This window comes from Melospiza georgiana, chromosome Z (assembly GCF_028018845.1).
Source record: "Melospiza georgiana isolate bMelGeo1 chromosome Z, bMelGeo1.pri, whole genome shotgun sequence".
Lineage (NCBI taxonomy): Eukaryota > Metazoa > Chordata > Aves > Passeriformes > Passerellidae > Melospiza > Melospiza georgiana.
The window spans coordinates 60,419,831-60,441,378 of NC_080465.1; the positions used below are offsets into that span (position 1 = coordinate 60,419,831).

The following is a 21,548-nucleotide window of genomic DNA, read 5'->3' on the forward strand; positions in this document are numbered from 1 at the left end:
TAGCGTAAAAAAAAGGAAAAAACAACCACATCAGTCTGAAGCTGAATATAAAAGCTTGCTTTAAATTTGAAGCAATAAACTTCTCACTATTGAGTAAAAACTATAATTACAAAAAATGAAAATGAAAACACACAACTTCAAACTGCTAGATGACACGCTCAGCCTTTAAAGTGACATTTTTCCAAAACACAATTCCCACAATCTCCGTCCTGTTTTGGGAAGGGGAGGATCAGACAGTAGCTGCAGATCTAGTAAATTGCATAAATCCAACACCTCAGTTATTTGGATTTAGCAGCTAAATGACTGTCTCAGTTTGTTCCAACTAGAATCTCAGGTAGAAGTATTTCTCTGGGCCAATTCCACTACTTTCTGTTCATCTCTAGTTAACTCACTTGACTGCTTTAAAAACTAGATAAAAGGAAAAGCTTCATTGTCCAGTTCTTGAAGAGTAACTTAATTTAGTATGGAATGCTAATACTGTCAGGGTCATCCCTCCTGCAACTGCTACAGAAAAATAACCAATTTAGGTTAGATATCAAGTAGGGAGACAGGTATTGGCGGCAGATTAAACATACCAGACGACAGTTTTTCATTCTTCCTAATATTTCTTTGAGCTGACTAAAGTCTGGTTGTAAGAGCACAAAAGAAAAAGAAACCACAATGAGCAGTAATTTTATTTTTGTATGTCTGTGAACAGGCACAAGCTTAGGATGTCAGCACAGTATAAGGCTGCAAATAATGATGCAATGGCATGTAGAAGAACCATCCTGACATAATTTTTGAGGCCACATGTAATGGTTTCCTCTTACACCTAAACTTCTAGGACTATTATGCTAACACTTCACAGTCGTTCTAGATTCTCATTTCTACAGCAATAGAAAGAATCAAAGAGTAGCTCAAGCAATCACAGCATATTATGAAGTCCTGCTTTTGGTAAGAGAGATTTCAATCTATTTCCTGGCACTCTTCCACAAATCTCTTCCTCTACCCAAGAAGGCAATATAAGGACTGGAGCACCTGTCCTCTGAAGCTGGGCTGAGAGAGTTTAGTATAAGCTGCTCAGTCTGGAGCAGGGAAGGCTACAAGGAGACCTTATAGCATCCTCCTGTAACTAAAAGGGGTTTACAAAAAAGGTGGAAAGGGACATTTTTAGAAGGACATGTACTGTTAGTAACAAGGGGAAATTGTTTTGAACTGAAACAGAGTATATTCAGATATCCTATGATAATGTTTAGATAAGATATGAGGTTGGTGAAGCACTAGCACAGCTTGTCCAGACAGCGTGGATGCTCAATCCCTCTAAGTGTTACAGACCAGGCTGGATGAGGCTCTCAACAACCTGGCCTATTGCATGCGTCCCTGTCCATTGCATAAGATTTCAAACAAGATGATCCTTAAGGTCCTTCCAACCCAAACAATCCTATGAGTTTCTATAAAATCTCCCCTCTCCACGGAAACCTGGGCATATGCCCTTTAAGGCAGTAACTGTCTACCTGCTAAACAAGCTGCAGAGGTACCAGCTTAGACAGCAATGAACATTTACCACATGGTTAAAAAATTGCTGAAAATAGTAATAATAATAATAAAATAATTAGATTATTATGTGTCAAAACAGGAAACACTAAATTGGTATTACATCTAGAAACTCATATTATTACTATTATGGAATGTAAGGGATAACAAACACCAAGTTAAATTAGAAAATATTTTGAATTAGGAGACTTATTGTGTTTTATTTCATATATGTACAGCTGCAACTAAACGAGGGAGATTTCTCTAATTTTCTATAGTGACATGTTCCCAAAACAGAACTACAGTTCTTATCACAACCAATATCAGTGGCAAAAAGGAGGCAAAGAGCTCTCCAGCAGCAAGTCCTTACTCCATAGCATTGGTTCCTGAACTTGGAGCCAATGCTGTATCTTGCTATCTCATATCATGGAGAAAAACACACTCACATAAATAATACAGAATTGTTTATTATAAATATACAGAAATATACAATATTATACAGAAATTGTATAGAGAAAAGTATTTTCATTACTTCATGCACTTCTACTATAAAATCTCTGCAAATCTCTCACTTAGCACCAGTTCCACTTCAAACATTTGGACTGGGCAATCTTAGAAGACTTTCACAGAAAGAGCATTAATAGCAGAATGCTACCACAATTTCCTTTTTACAGACATTGTTTATTCCTGCACATATCTTCACAATAAATAAACATGTTTTCTGATATTGCAATGCTGGAGGAGGAGACCACTGTGCACAAACTTCTGGAATGGCCACCCCCATCATCAATATCTTCAAGGAAAGGCAGGAGGGGGGAGCAAAGCAGCAGCACAATTGTGTTCTGAACAGGCCACCTTGTTTGTTTGTCTCAGCCACACAAACTTTCTCCCCTTAAAGGTCTGGAATATATCCTATTTCTCTAAGTCTATGCATCTCTTTAATTAGCCTTCTTAAAAGAACATCTACTGCCTGGGCAAATTTGCTGTATGTAAAACAGAGGGATAAGCTACAAAAATGAACACCAGAAAGAGACAGGACTACACTCCTAAAATAGATACAATAAAGTATTAACAAGTTGTACCTAGGCACTTTTATTGATATGTTCACATTTGGAAAAATCTAATTGCTCATTCTTTTCACTTTAAGTACAGCTGTGGAGATTGAGGTCTACAGACAATACTGAACACCAACTAAGTCCTTGTCACATGGATCCCTGAAACACACAAACAGGTTTTGTAGAAAACAAGACTTCTTACAACTCTGATACATTTCTTTAAAAGGACTCAGTGTACACAAGACGCATTTTTAAGTGGAAATATAAGAGGTCCTCTTAGATTAGTAGGGGTGGAACAGTACACATCACAATTTTTGAGAGCAAAAAATGAGGCACTTGCTAAGACTGCAGTCTTTATTGTTCAAACCTCATTTCATTTTACATTTCTGTATTTCAAGCAAAAATTTCAAAGTAAATCCCAACTTTGCATAATCTAAAATTTTATTCATGCTCTGTCCAACTGTTGCTCACAGAGACACTGAAAAATAATCAGATATTAACCTTCTTCCACCACCTTAACTTTATGCATGCTCAATGACCAAATGCCTTCTGCAGCTCTGCCAACAGAATGATAACAGAGGTTTTTATAAAAATCTGACAGGAAAATTTCCTAATTTGCCCTAAAATAGGGTTGGCCCTCAGTCATTAAATACCACCATTTCTTTATTGCTTTGCTGGTTTGAGGGCTGACTAAAAGTACACCAAAGGTCACTAAAGGTCAGCTTCAGAGAACCGAATATCCATGCTTCAAAATTCCTCATTCCACTCCACAGTCCTGCAGTAACTTCAACACTTTCATTCCAAGGAGCATGCTCAATTTACACTGCCTCCACATCTCAAAGAAGTCTCAGTGACATGTCCATACCAAACTAATTCTGAAATCAGAAACTTATCTGAAGAAGGGCTTTTTCACAATAACCTCCTTTTCAGATGCCTGTAGCTTTTTTTTTTAAATAGCAAAATGAGTTATGAAAATACCTCAGCCTGCTTGTGGCACAAGAATAAATTACTTCCCGTTAATGTTCCCAACCTCAAACTCCAAATTGAAGTTTGGGAGAGTGGACTTTTGTAAGTTACCTTTCCAGATAAGTAACCCCTAAACCAAAAGCAAATGAGAGAATTCGACATGTGGCTACATTCCCTTTCCCGTAACCACAAAATGTCTGACAGAGGGGTAGGTTAAAAGGATTAGAATGTTGGACCTAGTTTTCATTCTGAAGTGATTCAGAATTAGCAAGTCTCCACGCTAAGTGTTTTACAGATGAAGCATGTTATTTCTATCTTCCAGAAGCTTCTCTCTAGTCACTACACAGAAATATAAAAGGTCATTTTTAATCAAGAACTCTTAATATTTAATTAAGACATGCAAATGCCTTGCACAACAACTGGCAGGAAGCTCAGCAAGGCAAGACACATTCCCTAATTTAGCTCGTCTGAGACAGACTTCACAGCAAAATGAGCAACTTACTCCCTTTTTTTGATTCTGGTCCTATAGGTGAGCAAATACAGTTTAGGGTGGAAGCTCTATTTTTATTTGAAGATGACTCATAATGGCCAAATTTATTACAAGACAGCAGACATGCTTGATTTAGTCAATTAAAATAAAGGATTTTTACTGTGGATTGTGAAATAAAAGTTCTGGTAATGATCTCTGCAATCAAGAGCAATACATAAAGCTGTAGTATTTTCTCAAATCAGGTTTCACATATAAACAAGAAAGTATAGACATAGAAATCAGAACCAATGCCACTGCATCATGTCTTTGTTAATGATTTCTTTGCCCTATGCATAACAAACCCATGTAGGTCTAAAGAACAAAAATCAATATATCCTCGATGGAGTAAAAAACATACAGAAAATTGCTTTTGATGGGGATTTATTTAAATGGAGCTAGCTTTGTCAGTGTGCACAAAACAAAAAAGGAAACAGAAGCAAAGAAAATATTTTCTTTATAGTATATTGGAAAGAAAGAGCTAGATGCTAAGAGAAGCAGAACTTTAACTGATTCAAATAAATCACCTTTGTGCTTATTTGCATGTAAATCTATTAAAAGATCCCTCTAGTATATTAGCTGTCTTTTAATTACAGTAACACAACCTACATACAGTTATAATCCTTGGCTGAAATCCACAATTTCATTAAAAGCATATTCTTTGCTTATATATAAACACTAAACTGACAGAGAAAACAGTGCTTCAAGGCAGATAGATGACTGCAGTTGCTCTCTCACATATTAGAAGCTAACCAGAGCAGGACATGAAACTGCCAACAGCAGCAGCCATGATCACTGAAATAAACCAACTCCATAGAATTACTGCATAAAATACTTTATACGCACGTAAAGGCACATAAGGAACCTTATTTGAACCAATCTCTTGGTCTCCTTATATGCTACAAAGTTAGAGGAAATGTCATACTAAACATCATGACCTTATCAAATCCCAGGGGAAGTCTACAGCAAGGAAGACATAACCTTGATCATGATCAGGGAATACTTAAACCAGCTGAACATACATAAGGTCACGGGTCCTGATGGGATGCACCCATGATTGCTACTCTTCATAATCTTTGATCAATCATGGCAATTAGGAAATGTGCAGAAGGACTGAGGGAATCATCTGTGAGGGTGAGCAGGAGCCCAGTGAGGTTGTGGAGAGTGTAACTTTGAAGATTTTCAAAATCCATCTGGACATGGTCCTGGGCAACCTGCTTTAGGTAGTCCTGCTTGAGCAAGGTGGGTGTCCACGGTGAGCTCCAGAGGTCCCTGCCAACCTTGACTGTTCTGTGATTCTGTAAAGAAAACTAATAGTTATTTTATCTGTCCCTAGGTATTTTGAACTGGAAGAGAGGTATGTGCAAACACAATGAGAAAACGTTAACTAGTTCCATGTAATTCATCCCGTATGACTACACATACATAAGAAGAGTCCCCAGAATTATTCATATTATCTTAAACATCAAGTTTTGATTTTTCATTGACCGTTTTATTTGGTTTACATGCCCAAGTACAAGCAGTAAGGTGCCTGCAGGGGGGCTTCTGTGAGGACAGAAATGTACCAAAAACAGGTGGTACCACATGACCAACGCAGAGGACTAAGCCCTTCAGCCAGGAGGGTGGTACCTCTGGTGAAGTTACAAAAACTTCACATACTACTGCACAGTAGAATGTGAAAACCACAAAAGAGGGACAACCCTGCAGACACCAGGGACAGTGAAGAGAGGAGGAGGTGCTCCAAGCAGCAGCACGTGCAGCCCCTGCAAAGCCCCACACTGAAGCAGATACCAAGCTTGCAACCCATGAAACACCTCAGCGCAAAGCAGCTGGAGATGCCCTGAAGGAAGCTACAGCCCACTGGGAGTCCATTCTTCCACATTTTCAACTGGCAATAAATCAAGTTCCTTTTCCTCAAGTTAACCTCTTTGCTCATGATGGTTACTGATGAGTGATCTCCCGGTCTTTTTAGCTTGGGCTGTTCCACTTATACTTTCTAAGCTCATCCTGTTAAGGAGGGAGAGTGAAAGAGCAGCTGAGTGGGGATCTGGCGAGGGCAGCCAAGGCCAACCCAAATGAAGATTTTAAAATAAACAGGCCATACTCAGTAAGAGATTGACACAATTGTTCAGACTCTGATTTCACCAAAGTAATAACGCAGCTGTGAAACAAGGCAATTTACTTTTCTATGTGACTATGCCAATCCAGCATCAACTGAACTTTCAACTTACAGTGCAGAACAGTCAGCAAGTGATAATTGCAACCCTTGACAACTACTATCCATTCATTTAAAAACAAACAAAAAAACCCCAAAAAATCCACAACATCAAATAGAAGTAATAACCAGATATAACACTTGAAAAAGATCTCTACCTCAAAAAGCACCTGGTCTAAGCATCAGTTCCCTGCTAATAAGTGAATATACGCTATTATAAATTGAAAAAGATCTTATGTTCAAATAATGTATACACACATAGAATAACTCAGAAACTCTTCCTAAGCAAATGCCTGCAGGTTGTATGTAGGTCAAGTTGTTTTGACAGGGATGAGAAGTTGAAATAAGGCACAAATGTTGATCTACATGATTTGAACATCAACCAAAGAAAAGATTTAATGCTTGATGACAATGCTTGTTGTGAACGTACAGGTACATCGACTAACATCATGATGATACTATTAGAAAATACATTCCATTCTTTGGAAACATCTGCTCCTGAAAAATCTAGTAACGCAAATACAAAAATTCAGGTGCAGTTTTCAACAGTGGCCTTCTGAATTCAATGTAACAATAACTCCATATTAATTTCACCAATTCAATTCTCAAGAAAAAAAATACCACATGACAGAAGTAAATAAAATTTAGAGGAAACAGCAAAACTAATGAACTACAAAAAATTAGAAATAAAAAACCCCATAACCTACAGAAATCTGACCAATTCAGAAAAGCAAAAATTAGATAGAAAAATATTTTTAATATTTTGAAGACACAATGGAGGAAGCTGAGAGCTACTTTTAAAATCACCAAACAATGAAAAGTAGAAATACAAAAAAAAAAGGAGGAAAACCAAAACACTCTCAGAAATGTGGGAAACAGATAAAATTACCTTTCAGTAATATTATTTTTAATAAGCAACTACTATAAATGCGACTGACAGAAAAAATAAAAGGAACCAAGAAGACCACAAGCACCTAAAGTAACAGTGCTAACATTCTGATACTTGTGAGGAGTACTGTCAGAATAACACTCCTTCTCCTCACAGACATAAAAGGTTTTGACAAGACAAGATCAGGTGATAGATAGCTATCTGAAATAAAAGCAATAAAGAATAAAGCTATCATTCCTTTAGTTTCTTCCCTCTCCCAGCTTCTTTGATATTCTAGAGAAGAAATGCACAAATTTCAAGTTGGAGACTGCCTGTCTAGAGCAAGGGAGAGAGAAATTATTGAGAACAACTTTGAGAAAAATTTAGTCTGCACTGAAAGTCTTTTTTGTTTTAAAAAACTGGTTTAAGAAATAAAAAAATCGATACTGATTAAACAGAGATATAGTACAATAATAATAGAATAAAATCCCAAGTAAGAACCAACAGAGAGAATGGGGACCTGGACTCCACCTTACTGGTGGAGTAAATAACAGTGACAAAGGTGGCTTTAAGACAAGGCTACTCCTTTTACTGTCTCATGTATTTGTCAAAATTACCAACAAACCTGAGTAAACTACAGACAGTATCTTATACTTCACTACCAACATACCAAGAAACATGAACCCTGAAAAAATTTCTTAGTGTATTTCAGTGAACATAAATTCTTCATAAAGCACTCACATCTAACAAGATTACAATTTACAGCCTATTTCTTAATTATATTGTGAACAAATATCCACTAAATGGACAGACAAAAGAGAATCTCAGGAGAAGAAATTATAGAGAATAGGGTAACTAATATCGAGATTGCTTGTAGCAGCAAAACATTCAAATTACCCAAAGACAGGAAACTGTACTTATGCAAACAAATACAGCTGACATTAATTAAATTATTAAATCCTGTCTATTTGCAAGTTAAGGCCTCAGGTGCTATGTCTTCCAAAACCAGTCAAATCAAGGGGACATGCTTGGCCAAGGTCAGCTGCTCTTGATTCACTATTAGGCTGTAACAGAAGATACTACAGAACACTGGAAGTTCACATTCATCATCATGCGATCACTCCTCTCCCTGGAGGAGTGACATGGCAACTGGAAAACCCTGGTGCAGACTTTCAAAGGTACCTAAGCAACAATACTGGCTCGAGAGCACTTGGTTACTATTGCTATACAAAGCTCAGGTTTTATTTCCCTTTATCTAAGAGCTCTATGACCAGTGCCACTCACACTGGTAATGTATTTTTTTCCAAGTCTCATGTTATGTGATTTAAGTATCAGAGATGGCAATAAAGGAAGTACCTCAATGAAAATTGATTTCTCTAAACAGAGATAAATACTATTCCACACCTGCTAGATCCATTTCCTACCTAGCCAGAGTTCTGGATCTACAGCAAGACCGTTTGAAAAGCACCAGGTCTCCGACTACACTGCACTCTAACTCTAGAGTTATAGGCTCATCTTGAAGTGTTGTACAGCTCACAAGTTCCATACTGACAGCAGTACAAAGAAACAGCACTCTCAAGTACGAGGCCATAGCCAAAGATTAGTTACTAAGATTAATTACAATTTAATTCTGCTGAGAGGGAAGTACTTATACTTAGGGGAAGCAACAAAAATGTAAATGTTTTAATCATCTTGAAGCTTAAGGTTGCAAAATGGAATAAAGCATTCACATAATAAATCTACTGAGAATATCAGCAAGTTTTCTACTACTTCATTGTGTAAAAAGTGAAAGAACTGATGCTGGAAGCTAATTATTTACTCCTAAACAGCAAGAACTGGACAAACCATAGTAAAAGCCCTTGGGTAAGACTCAAGAAGCAAACATTTTCATAGATCAAAAATCCTCTCCCATAATCAAGCAATGATATGAATCTAAGCACAGACACTCGAGAGAAATTATGCCAGATCAAATCAAGTTTTCCAAAACAAATAGCTTCATGTTTGCAATTAATTTATGATCCAGCGGCTACTTCAAGAAATAGTCACAAGTAATCAACTGAACAGACAACTTCTTGCTACAGTAGCCAACTATGAAATATATTTTTCAGCAGGTAAAAAGATGGTAAAAAACAGTATCAAAACAAATAATTACTGGAGTGCACACATAGGACCCACATGGCTATCCCAACAGTAGGAGTATATCCAACAAGTTAGTAAGACTTTTGTAGATGGCCAAAAAAACATTACCAATTCTTTAACACATTGCTAGCATTGATGCCTATCAAAAAATAAAATAAAGAGACTAAGTACATGTCACAGACATCTTTTATGAAAAATCCTTTCCTTAGGATTTTTCCTCCTGGGAAACTGAGAGACCTCAGGAACAAAATGTAAACATTGATTATCTTCTGCTGTGGAATGCAACAGGTGGATCTGTGATTGGTCTCATGTGGTTGTTGCTAATTAATGGCCAATCACAGTCAGCTGGCTAGACTTTCTGTCTGGGACACAAGCCTTTGTTATTCATTCTTTCTTTTTCCGTTCTTAGCTAGCCTTCTGATGAAATCTTTTCTTCTATTCTTTTAGCATAGTTTTAATATAATATATATCATAAAATAATAAATCAAGCCTTCTGCAACATGGAGTCAGAGCCTCATCTCTTCCCTCATCCTTGGACCCCTGTGAACATGGTCACATAATATAATAAGAAAAAAAAACCAAGGTCAAGTGTAAACGGTGCATTTCTAAGCTGCAACAAAGTGCCTTAGATGAGAAAACAGGACAAATTGTCTTGGGTAACAACAGTGTGCCTCTACTTTGGGCTTAGCAGTTCCCACTGTACAAGCAATTAACCCAAGAGAATAATGTTTCACTGACTAGATATCAAGAAATGTAGAAGAAAAACTGCAGTGGAAAGCAACACCCTTGAAACAGCTGAGCAAACCTTCCTAACCTATCAAAGAAAGGGAGGAGCAAGCAATACATTGAATTAATGGCTGTATCTATGCTGCAAGAGCAATCTGCTTCAGAAGTCTTTGTTCTGACTCTTGGGCTTACAAAGGTTTCACACTGTGGTCTAGGAAATGAGAAGCAGATGACTGGATGATACATGGTAAACCTCACTGGGGTCTGGTGTACAAAAGCATTGCTTACTTAGCCATGAGAGACATGTAGATGCCTATACTGCAAATCATGGTGAGCTACTGCCGGAACACAATGCTGCTGCTGCTCAATTACCTAAGATACATATTTCTGCAATAACCACTACTGACAATGTGTCAGTTGAGTGGAGTCTCCTAAGAAATCAAGTAATTCAGGGATATTTGCCATCTACAAAAGGAGACAAAATAAGAGGCAATCCTTGCTCCAGACAGACCATTCTAAATGTCTTTAAGAATACTTGCAAATAACAGAAGTAGGAAAAACTGCCACAACAGTCTCAGGAAAGATAGAGCACTCGGTGGTCTCAGGCCACACCTGACAGATACTATGCAGGGCCATTTCTAAAAGGCCAGGGCCTCTGTTAAATACTGGTGCTGGCAGATACATCTATAAGCACCTGACTGTACTGCTTACCTCCCCTGCCAACGAGAAGGTCATTATGAAAGGTCTTCACTTTTTAAATCAGTGGTTAGGTATTCCCACTTGCATTACATCAAATAAGGGTTGTCATTTCTAGGAGAAATGGTCCTGTTGCACGATTGTGAACACCAGGTAACATGAGTTTATCACATATCCCTATCAATCCTGTGGAGCCACTTAAATAAAGCATACTAAAAGACTTCCCAAAAAACTGTTGTGAATTCTTCCACCTACCTGCCCTTTGTTGGGTTTGGCCAACAGTGCCAACAAGAGCATTACTAATTCTGAATAGGAGGGTGTGAGTCCAAGATAACAACACTTACAAACTACTGTCAGGTCATCACCACACAGAAACAGACACCAGGTTCCTGTCTGAGACAGAGGAGGGGGGTGCACCTTGGTACTGGAAGGACAATCTTGTTTACAGTGATCCCTGCCAGGATACTGGCCCAGGTGCCAAGAAACTACGTCTTAATCTCAGAACACTTTGCTAATACTCCTTAATACATTCTACAACATGTATTTCGCAAAAATTATGCTCCCCATTCCTTTATCAGAGAGCAGATGTGAGCATTCTCCCGGGGAATTCTCACAGTTACATTAACTCACAGGAACATCCACTGGCAACCTGGGAGTGACAGTGATGCTCAGTCACACCTGACCAGCATAGTTTTGGGCACAAAAAACACTCTAGTGGGAACTAAAAGGCCAAAAGAGCTGATCAACATCCAAGGATAACTGCAAAGGGAGCCTTGAAAATGGATATGTAGGGGAAGATCTCCATGCTTTGATGACCCTTGAAGAGATTGCTTTACCTTGCCCTTATTAGGTACTACTGATCTTTTATAGAGCAAAGTAATTTTTATCAATGAGAGTTTTCAACTTTCTTTCACACAAACTAAAATGCTGAAACAACTTTGGTATGCTAGAGTTAATAGAATAAGTCCATTCCACAGAAGAAAGATCATAATAACTCACTGCTCCTATATGAAGAGCCAATTTAATTTCAACTCTCCCTCAACATGGTTGTCAGAAGCATGTGGGGGAGGGGTTGCACATGTGCCATTTACAGGAGGCAACTAGGAGAAGATGGGAGAAAGCCTTGTCTCTGGGGTTACTTTGCCTGGCAACGATTTCATGTCCCACATGGGACAAGCAGGCAGCAGACCACCAGGAACACTGCACCCTCCAGAGGGGCTCTCCAACAGATGGAAAGAGGTCTCCACCAATGGACTGCAGTGGAACATTGGAACACCGTGCCAGTGGTCTCCTGTCAGCAGGCAGATCACGGGAGGAGACAGGGAGCATAAAAATAACTGCATCACGAGGTCTATCTTTTGGGTCTGGTCTTTTGGTCGTCTGCTTCCTGCCCTGGCCCTAGCCTGTTTTTGTCCTTTTTGCCCTGGCTCCAGCCTGCCTTTTCGCTCTTCGCCCTTGCTGGCCCTCCCTCTCGCTGGGCATTTGGCAGGACTCTGGCTGACCTCCGAGCCTTGTGCGCAGCCTGTGTCCCGCCCCACCCCTCGCCTGTCCAGCCTCCCTGTGTTCTGACCGACGCCCTGCCTGCTTCGTTCCTGCGCTCCTGCCTGCCTCTAGCCCTGCTTCGCCGGTGCAGCCCGCCACCACGATCCCCACCGCCACCTGTCCAGCGTTCCGGACCTCCGCCCGAGCGCCCCCTCCCTCACTCACCTGGGTCCGGCCCGGCTGCCCGTGGCCGGGGGAGCTGTGCCTGTGGAGCCGGGCCTCTCCGAGGGCTGCGCAGGCTCCCCGGCAGCCAGCGGGCACACGCTCCCTGACACCGGGCCGTCGGCGGCGCTCCCTGACTTGGGGTGCTAAAGCCCAATTTTCCTCTCTGTCTCCTCTTTCCCCCCCTTATTTTTCATCTTCCTTCCTCCTTTTTCTGTCTTTTCTAGTCCTCTTTAGTAAATCAACTCCCTCTTTTTTTGTTACCAATAAACAGTTCTCAGATACAATACTGTCTCGTTAGACTTATTTTCATCCTAGACCACCTGTTTTTCTAAGAACTCCCAACAGTTCCCCACAGTGGAACATGACACACACCAAGCTGTGAAACTTATGACTTAAGGAAAACATGAAAGATAATTATTCTTTCTAAGAAAATTATATAGGAAATTCCTTATGGGAATTATAAGGTAATTTCACATAAATTAGTACATTTTACTTTAGCTTATTAACTTAACTAACAATTTAAGCCTACTTTAGATTTTGAGATCACATCCTATAGAAACACATTTTCAGGTGTGCAAAGCCGTCAGTAAAAACAGCCTCAAGCCATTTCCAGAGGTGGACCCTTACCAGGTAGCAGCAGTAGACGCAGCACACAGGTGGAGTCCAACTGTGTAAGAGACAGGGACATACAGCACAAGACTGTGGTGGTGTTCACAGGGGTCCCAGGATGAGGGAAGAGATGAGAATCTTGACTCCATGTTTCAGAAGGCTGATTTATTATTTCATTATATATATAATTTTAAAAGAAAATTATATATTAAAACTTATTAGAAGAATAGAAGAAAGGATTTCATCAGAAGGCTTGAAAGGAAAGGAATGGAATGAATAATAAAAATCTTGTGACTGACCAGAGTCTGAGACAGCTGGACTGTGATTGGCCATTAATTAAAAACAACCACACGAGACCAATCAAAGATGCACCTGTTGCATTCCACAGCAGCAAATAATTATTGTTTACATTGCGTTTCTGAGGTCTCTCAGCTTCTCAGGAGAAAAAATCCTAGCAAAAGGATTTTCGTAAAATATGTCCATGACACAAGATCAAACACAGGATGCAAAGATGACAGCATCTGTCATATAAGGAGAGATGGGACTGTTTACAGCCTGAAGAGAAGGCCTGCTTAAGGTGGGGTAAAACCTAATCAATACATGTAAACAAAAGATTGTTCAACATGGGATGCAAGCATGTCAGACTTTCCACTGTACACTGATTAGAAAAGAGTCAACAGGGATAAATTGAATCAGAAGAAATTCTACACGCAAAAATGAGTACACTTGTTCATTATAAGAGTGGTCAAGCATGGGAAAAGGCTGCCAAGAGGAGTTGTGGACTCTCCATCCATAGAAATAATCAAAACCTGAGTGAACACAGTCATATGAAACCTGATATAGCTGGTCCTATTTAACTGAGTGTGGAGTTACATTACATCATTTCCAAAAGCTCCCTGGTACCTCAACAACTCTATGATCCTATATTAATCTCGCAGGCAGAAAGCTGGGTGAGACAGTCAAAGAAAAGACAAAAATACCTTTTTTTTAGTTGAAAATAAGCAAAACTGGAAATCACTGTTTAATTAACATTCTAGTAACTGTAGTGTGTAATAAAAACTATGTTATATACTAGCAGCTTTTATAAGAACAGCTAGGTTCTCCAAACTAGATAGTACAGCAAATTAACTTCTGAAAGGACTACAGTAAATTAACATTCATAAAGTGGTGATTAAAATACATCGACATTGTCTCAATACAAACAACAGTAAACAAGCAGAAAGCAGTGAGTATTTCAAGTCAGGATAAAATGGATGCTTTCAAATCCAGCATAAATCCTTAATCTCTTCTATAATGAGACTGGAATGCTTATTACCATAAAATCCATCTCCTTAATTTGAGGTCAGGGTACAACATGCTCACAAAAGGAATTAAAACCAACTGAATTTAACCAATCTGAATATAAATAATTAATGGGAAACTAAAAATATAGCATAGAAGTCTGCAACAGAGCTAAGAATTAAAACAAACACTAGCTTTCCCACCTCCCTTTAAGTGGACTGCTGTAAGCAGGCAAGGCTGACTTCATCTGTTTTCAAATTCCTTTTCTTCACTCCTGCTTTAGGGCACATGAGTGAGGCTCAGGGAGAACTCTACTAAAGCAAGCTGACTTGTAATGCAGAATAATCACTGACACCCTGGAACAGTCACAAAGCAATAAACGTTGTTATTCTTGATAAAACACTCAACTACAACCACCTTCAGTACCTGAAAAGATGTAAAGGTGCAGTTTCACAAACTGTTAACTCAGCTGGGAAGGGACAGAGGGAGGAACCACAAATTACAGATGGGTATGTGCTTCTAAAAGAAAAGGCTATGGCTTCCTGAAAAGATGAGGATTAAGAAGGTAAGCATAATTGCATACCAGTTATGCTAATGCATGTTAATGAATCTCACAGAACAAAACATTTGACTATTCTCAATAATTACTAATGTAATCCTTTAAATATGCTAGACATGAGAAGTAATACATTTACTGTGATATGGGCTAGTTGCATGACCCATTCCAGTCTTTGATTTTCTCTTCCACCTCACTTCACATTAGCCTGATTTTCAACCTTACAGTCTTTCACTTCAGTTTTTCAGTCCCTAGCTCATAGAAACTGATCTTCTATTCCAGTTTTCTTCCCTTGATCCAGATTCTTGTCAGCCCAGCCAGAGAGTTCACAGAGTTTCTCCTTCTCCTACCAGGTCATGGTCCCAATGGTATCTGCAGACACATTTCTTCGCAGAGACTGAGCCCCATTTGCTCCCACAAACTGACCTTCAATGCAACTCTTCCCCTCCTTCCCAGTTCACCTACTTCTCTTTATATTTCCTTCTAGTCTCTGTTTGCACTCCACTTATTGTCTTCATAGCAAAACAACACCAACTTTCAACTGGAAGACTTCAAAACCAATATTCAGTAACTTGTCAATGTTACAGCCTGTAGACCACAGAAATTTACTGTGGGAAGTATCAGACAGCCTTCTAAGATGTCAAGGCTGACCAGCATCCCATGGTTTAGAAACGTACCATGGACCTACTGTTACTTTCAAGTACATTAATTCACCCTAGTTTCAATAAGGATGCTTTATTTAAACTGAATCAAAGCAAAAAGAAAACTGAATAGATTCTGAGGTAAAAAATAATTAGAAACAGAGAGAAATTAGAAACAGAGCGGCAGAAAAATATATACATACATTATCTTAGCAAATTATAATATCTTTCTTCAATTAAACAAAAGATCATTCCCCAAGACAAAAGAAAATGCAGTGGAGCTGGTCAGAGGTGGGGAGATTAACTATTTTTTTATCCACACTACAACATGGGAGATTGTTAAATGTGAGAAAAGTGGAGTAGAAGAAGTAAAAAAAACCCACCAAAACAACTGAAAATGAATGGTTAAACAAAGACAATTAAAACAAGGTTTCAAGGGCTAATTTCATTAACTGTTTCATAAATATAGCCCTGTATTTATATATCTGAACTTCCTCTGATTCAGCTCCATTCCTCTTCCTTGCATCCTATCACTGTTCCCCAGAGAGAGCAGATCTGTATCATCTGCTTCGCTTCCTCCTCTGGGGAAGCTGCAGTCTGCAGCGAGGTCACATTCGGCCTTCTCTTCTCCAAGCTGAGCCAAATAAACTCTTAGTTTTCCCAGTATGTAATAACACAAAGAAAATCTGGACTTTTCAGCCCAACAACATGAAGTCTAAAAGTAAACATGACTGTTCTCTACACAGAAGTATATACAGAGAACAAAGTATGAATTAAGCTACTGAATGATACTAAGCAAGAACAATGAATATATATGAAGACTGTGAATAATTTTGATTGAAAATTAGATTGACATTTTTGAAACAAGCCAGAAAGGGTATGCTGTAGGCCCTAATTTTTAAGATGAGTAATTGTATTATCAAATGGGTCGAAGGACGTTACTTAGAGGTCTGCAACAGAAAGCAAATGCAGCTAACACCCCTCCCCCCCCCCCCCATTTTTATATGTGGGTGGAAGGCATAAGAGCAAAACAAATCTTCTGTAGTTTTGCAGTGGCCCTCTAGTGTTAACCTGGTCCTGTGCTCTGAAAAAAAAAAAAAAAGGAAAAAACACAAACCTTACATTCAATATAAATTCATTTCCTCATAATCCCTTTTTGTTGCCAAGTATGAAAGACTAATAATCCCCTTTTTGTTGAAGTATGAAAACCTGAGGCATATACAACACAGAAGACTGAAAGCAAGTCACTTGCAACATATGACCATCAGAAGAAAACTTTTTTTTTCTTATTCAAGTCTGGATTAACTCTACACACTAGGGACTCTGACACAGAGATAGACAATTTTACAAAGACAAACCTTTGAGATACCATTGTTTTGTAGGGATTTCTAAAGAAAAGTACTTGTATTCGTACACTAGGACCACAAATGTACAACAGCACAGACTAAAATACTAGAGCAGGACTGAGACAACCAAATGGTACCATAACATCCAAAAAAGAATATTGATAACTGTGGAGTGGAACTGGGAGGCAGTGATGGAATATGTGACCGCATCACATTCATGGATATGGATATAAATAGGATAAGATTCTACACCACCCTCAGCATTCTTTGTCCAAAAGGAAGAAAAATGCAGCAAAGATCATGCAACATCATTACCAGGCAAGAACAAACCAAAATACCCAGTGAGGATTTTGTAAACAGCATCCCTTTCTCCCTTGTCACTGCAAGTAATCATACTGACAAGACAGCCATCTGTGCTGGTCCTCATAAATGCAGGACTGCAAAAGCAAGAGTATGAAAAGACAAACAACAAAAATCTCACAGATTTAAAATACAAGTTTATGAAAATAATTTGTTCAAAAGCAGAAGTCATGCTTCCACCTATGCAGTGATCCATTGTAAGCTGCTGCAGTTAAACTCTCTTCTCATATGATGACACACTCTGTTTGGCTATTGCAGAACCTTGGTATCTTAAACCAGAGCACTTGCTAAGTTACATCTGTTGCCTAAAATGCAGGAACCTGATCACTGAAGTATGAACAGCCGAGGTTATTATTTATTGCTTTTTATTGCAAAACACACTTGGTTCTTCGCATAAAATAGTGGGTTCTGCTGAGTATTTTCATTGTCAATAAAACATTGATGGGTAGTGGGAAAGCAAGAAAACTGCTTTCTCTACAAAGCATAGAAAGTGCTAAGAGGGCTTGGAGTAGTGCTGCAACAGAGCTCTTCCAACTGATGACTGCTAAGTGTCTTCCTTAGAAACAAACTGCCTGATCTTCACCTACTAAACAAATTGGAAGTGTGCATTCTCCTAGCATCTCTCAATATACAATCTATATGTATCATTTCAGAGGCTAGTATTCAATTTCACTCACATTCTGACATAGACTTGAAAGAGAATCTCTACACAGCTTATGTTTCTCAACACTACTAATAATAAACCCCAACATTTTAGATGCATACCTGAAAAACAGTGCTTCAAAAAACCACACTAACTAATTTTGCTTCCCATATATCCTACACGATTTTTGTAAGTACTTATTCTTTACTCACATGGTCCCAAGTTATATCTCAAAATCCTACTTAATTTTACTTTAAGCTTCCAGAATATTGTCATAACAAAAGCACTCCACACTTGCATTCCCACATACCTTTAACACAAATTCACCTTTAAATATTTGTTTCATATAAGTTATAAAGTAACCCATAAAATTTGAGATCTATTGAATTACATCTTTCTGCAGGAAAATGCTTTCAGTTGATTCAACATGCCTGAACAATTTATAAATTAACACCCTCTCCTCCTTACTTTGGCCCACTGGAAGACACCGAATTTGAGTACAGACTGAGAGAAAATGAAAGAGAGTCCTTCACTTATCACAGAGAAATTAAGGGGGTTATTCAATCAGGATTATGTCGTAAATTCTCACTGTTGTAAATTCTTTCTGTTGCCCTATGCATTTCAATTCTTTATGTCATGACTGCCTTAGAAAGGAGATAAAAAACAAAAAAAGAGGAGAAAAAGAAGGGGGAAAAAAGTGTGAAAGGGGGAGAAAAAGGTGAAAAGTGGTGAGGAAAAGCAAAACAGAGGGGGGAAACATGAAAAGGGGGGAGGTGACAGAAGAGGAGGAAGGCAATGAAAAAGCTTGTTGGGAATTTAGTTGACTAGAGACTGGAAAAGTACAAAGCCGTGGCTAATTCCAAGTCCTACACCTGCAAGATAGTGTGTCCTTGGGCCTAGCTGGGTATGATAAAGAAATAGACAGCGAGACGTGAGAAGTAGAGAACGTAGGCCCAAAGGAATGAAGAAGAGTTAATGGTATAGTTTAACCAATAGATCGCTTGGTTTACAGAATATTCATAAGCTTATTATTTGCTGTATAAGTGTTTGATGCTTATTTTGTGGTATCAGCAAGGAAATAACCTCCACAACAAGCAGATTCAATCCTATCTTGTATTATTGGACACTTGTATTATTGGGAACCCTGAGACTCTCTCACTTAACAAGAAAGCAGATAAAGCATCAAAATAGTGGGTTTCTATATTGGATTGGATCTTTGAGATTACTTTAAGCTTGTTTGTACATAGACTTGTGCAGACCTCTGCCTCCATATGTCAAAGGAAGTATCTTCTTTTGTCTACTTGCTAGCCCTTACCACCTAGATCGCATTTCACCTGTCCCAACAGGGAGATCACCACATCAAGGAAACTAACTGAGTACCTAAGGTCTAAATTCAACCCACTTTCCATTTTTTCTGCATGCATTAGTCAGCAAACTAGTCAGCCTCAGTCTTCCAGCAAAGTTATTTGTGAAAACTAGCTCCTGAATTCAGATTTGCAGTACAAGACAGACTCATCATTTCAGATCTACAGCACAGAACAGAAATATAAATAAGAATCCAACACATCAGTACTCAAAAAAAAATAAGTTCAGTTAAAATTTTGGAATTAAACTGCTGTTTTCTGAAAGCTATACATTTGTTTTCGATGTTTCTAATGTGAGAATCCCTGCAAACACCAAAAAGGAGTGCCTCAAATCAAAAAGGAAACAAAACACCTGATTCCTATTAAGTGACAGATCACAGAGATTTGTGATATTAAAAACGCCTGTGGTCTTGTAAGAAGACTTTCAATTCCATGCCAAATATTTTTTCTTTAATAAGTAGCTTAAAAATTCTAATTCATGGCAGTGATATATATATTTTTTTACTCCAATCTATAAGAACACTCAATGCAAGCATACAGCAGGCAATGTGACAACAGTCTACAGTAAAACCTACCAACCTGGCAATGACAGCACCTCTGTGTTTGCAATCCATAAGTTGACCGCAGAACTGCCCATGGCTTTACCATAGCTGAAGAGCTCTGGGACCCCCCCTTCACATAGCAGTTCTCAGTTATATGGCACATTTAAAAATATGTATGAAGCATAAGAGATTGATACAGAAAGCATATATATTTTGATAGTAATGCCTGAAATTAATACATGAGTTTTAAAGGAATAGAATGAGGAGTGAAGGCTTACCAAAAAAAAACCAAAAAACACCCACCGAACAAAAATACAAACAAAAAAGCCACTCCCATGGACTACTGGGAACCATACGCTACTCTAAACAGCTGGAAGTCGAAACTAACAAAACGGCAGCCCTTGAATGCTTCCATGCCTGCCACGGTTGAACACCCTGAGGTGAAGAAATGACAGTGCCAGCGGCCAGCGCCAAAGTCCGGAGGGGCTCTGCCTCTCCGCATTCAGCCATGTTCCTACTACCGGCATGCCGCCGGGCCCTTTAAGCCAGACCCGATGACGGGCGGGAGGCACCGGCCCCGGGACGGCCCCGTTCGCTGCCCGCAGGGGGTCGCGCTGGCTGCGCCGGGCGTCGCGGGAAACTTTGGCGGCGGGGAGCGCGCCGTGCCTCGGCGGTCCCGGGGAAGCTCGTCCCTCGGCTTTGCACAGGACATGAAGTCCCGCGGGGTGAGCGGAGGCTCCGCCGCATCAACCCCCTCAGGCGGCGGCGGCGGCAGTGCTCAGCAGGGGACAGGGAGGACCGGATGGGGCAACCCCCGCCTCCCAGAGCCGCAGCCGCCGCAGTCTGCAGCCAACAAGGAAAGAGCCGCTCTTGGCACCCGCAAGACCGCGGCCCCCGGCGATGCGAAGAGGCTTCCGAGCGTCCGGGAACCCTCCCCGAGGCATCCGCGGGAGGCGCCGCGGCTCTTGCAGCGCGCAGGGGAGCGGCGCCGCCGCCGCATGTGTGCCCACGCAGAGGCAGCGCCGAGCGCGGCCGGGCGAGCGTCCGGCCAAGGCGCGGCACCGGCACCGCCGCGGAGCTCGGGAGAATCACCGCAACTCAAAGTACCCCCTGCTTCTCCCCTCCCCGCAGCCCTCGTGCCCGAGCGAACGCGGCGCAGGTGGAACTCACGGGAGGAAGGCGCGCCACACCGCTGACTCCCAAACGCTGCCAGCAGCGACACCGACACCGGGGTCTGCCGCCGCGACCCTCCCTTCCTGCCCCGCCCCGGGACCGCCCCCCTCGCGCCCCGCCCCGGCGCGGGGGACGCGGCGGCGCTCACGTCGGCCCAGTAACTGCGCCGGGCTAGGCCGCTGGGAGGCGCTGTCCGGGCCCGCTGTGCTCTGATCCGCGCCGGGTCGGGCGGGGCGCCGGGCCCAGTGGGTCTGTGGTCACAGGAGAGAGGCTGGGGTTTGCGCGGGAAGGCCTGAAGTCCTCAGGGGAGGGTTCGGTTTTCTCAGTAATGGGGCTGGGGTCACAGGGGAGGGTCTGGAGTCCGCACGAAACGGGTTCGGTGTCCACTTGGAGGGGTCCGAGCCTTGAGAGCCCGCAGGGAGGGAAGAAAAGCGCCCCGTACCCTTTTGACTGCCCTCGGTCAGGAACGGGCTGGTGTGCGATCAGTCCCGGCGGATGAAGGCCCTTAGTGCCGGGAGAGGAAAGGCTGTGGTTGCGGGGTCGCAAGCGGTGGTCAGCGAATTGAGGGGAACGCTCTCCAGGCTTCTCTGCGGGGTGTAGGGGCGGGTGGCAACACCAGCTCA

The 21,548-nt window shown here is 40.7% G+C and overlaps 1 protein-coding gene across 5 annotated transcripts in view; it reads right to left on the reverse strand.

Moving 5' to 3' along the window:
* The window catches only part of PAM (peptidylglycine alpha-amidating monooxygenase), a 114,460-nt gene extending 93,463 nt beyond the window's left edge, over positions 1 to 20,997 (reverse strand). For all 5 annotated transcript variants that reach the window (XM_058044645.1, XM_058044644.1, XM_058044643.1 and 2 more), the window contains exon 1: positions 20,923 to 20,997. The gene's annotated coding sequence lies outside the window, so the exon portion shown is untranslated. The remainder of the gene's footprint in view (positions 1 to 20,922) is intronic.
* Positions 20,998 to 21,548: the final 551 nt, after the last annotated feature.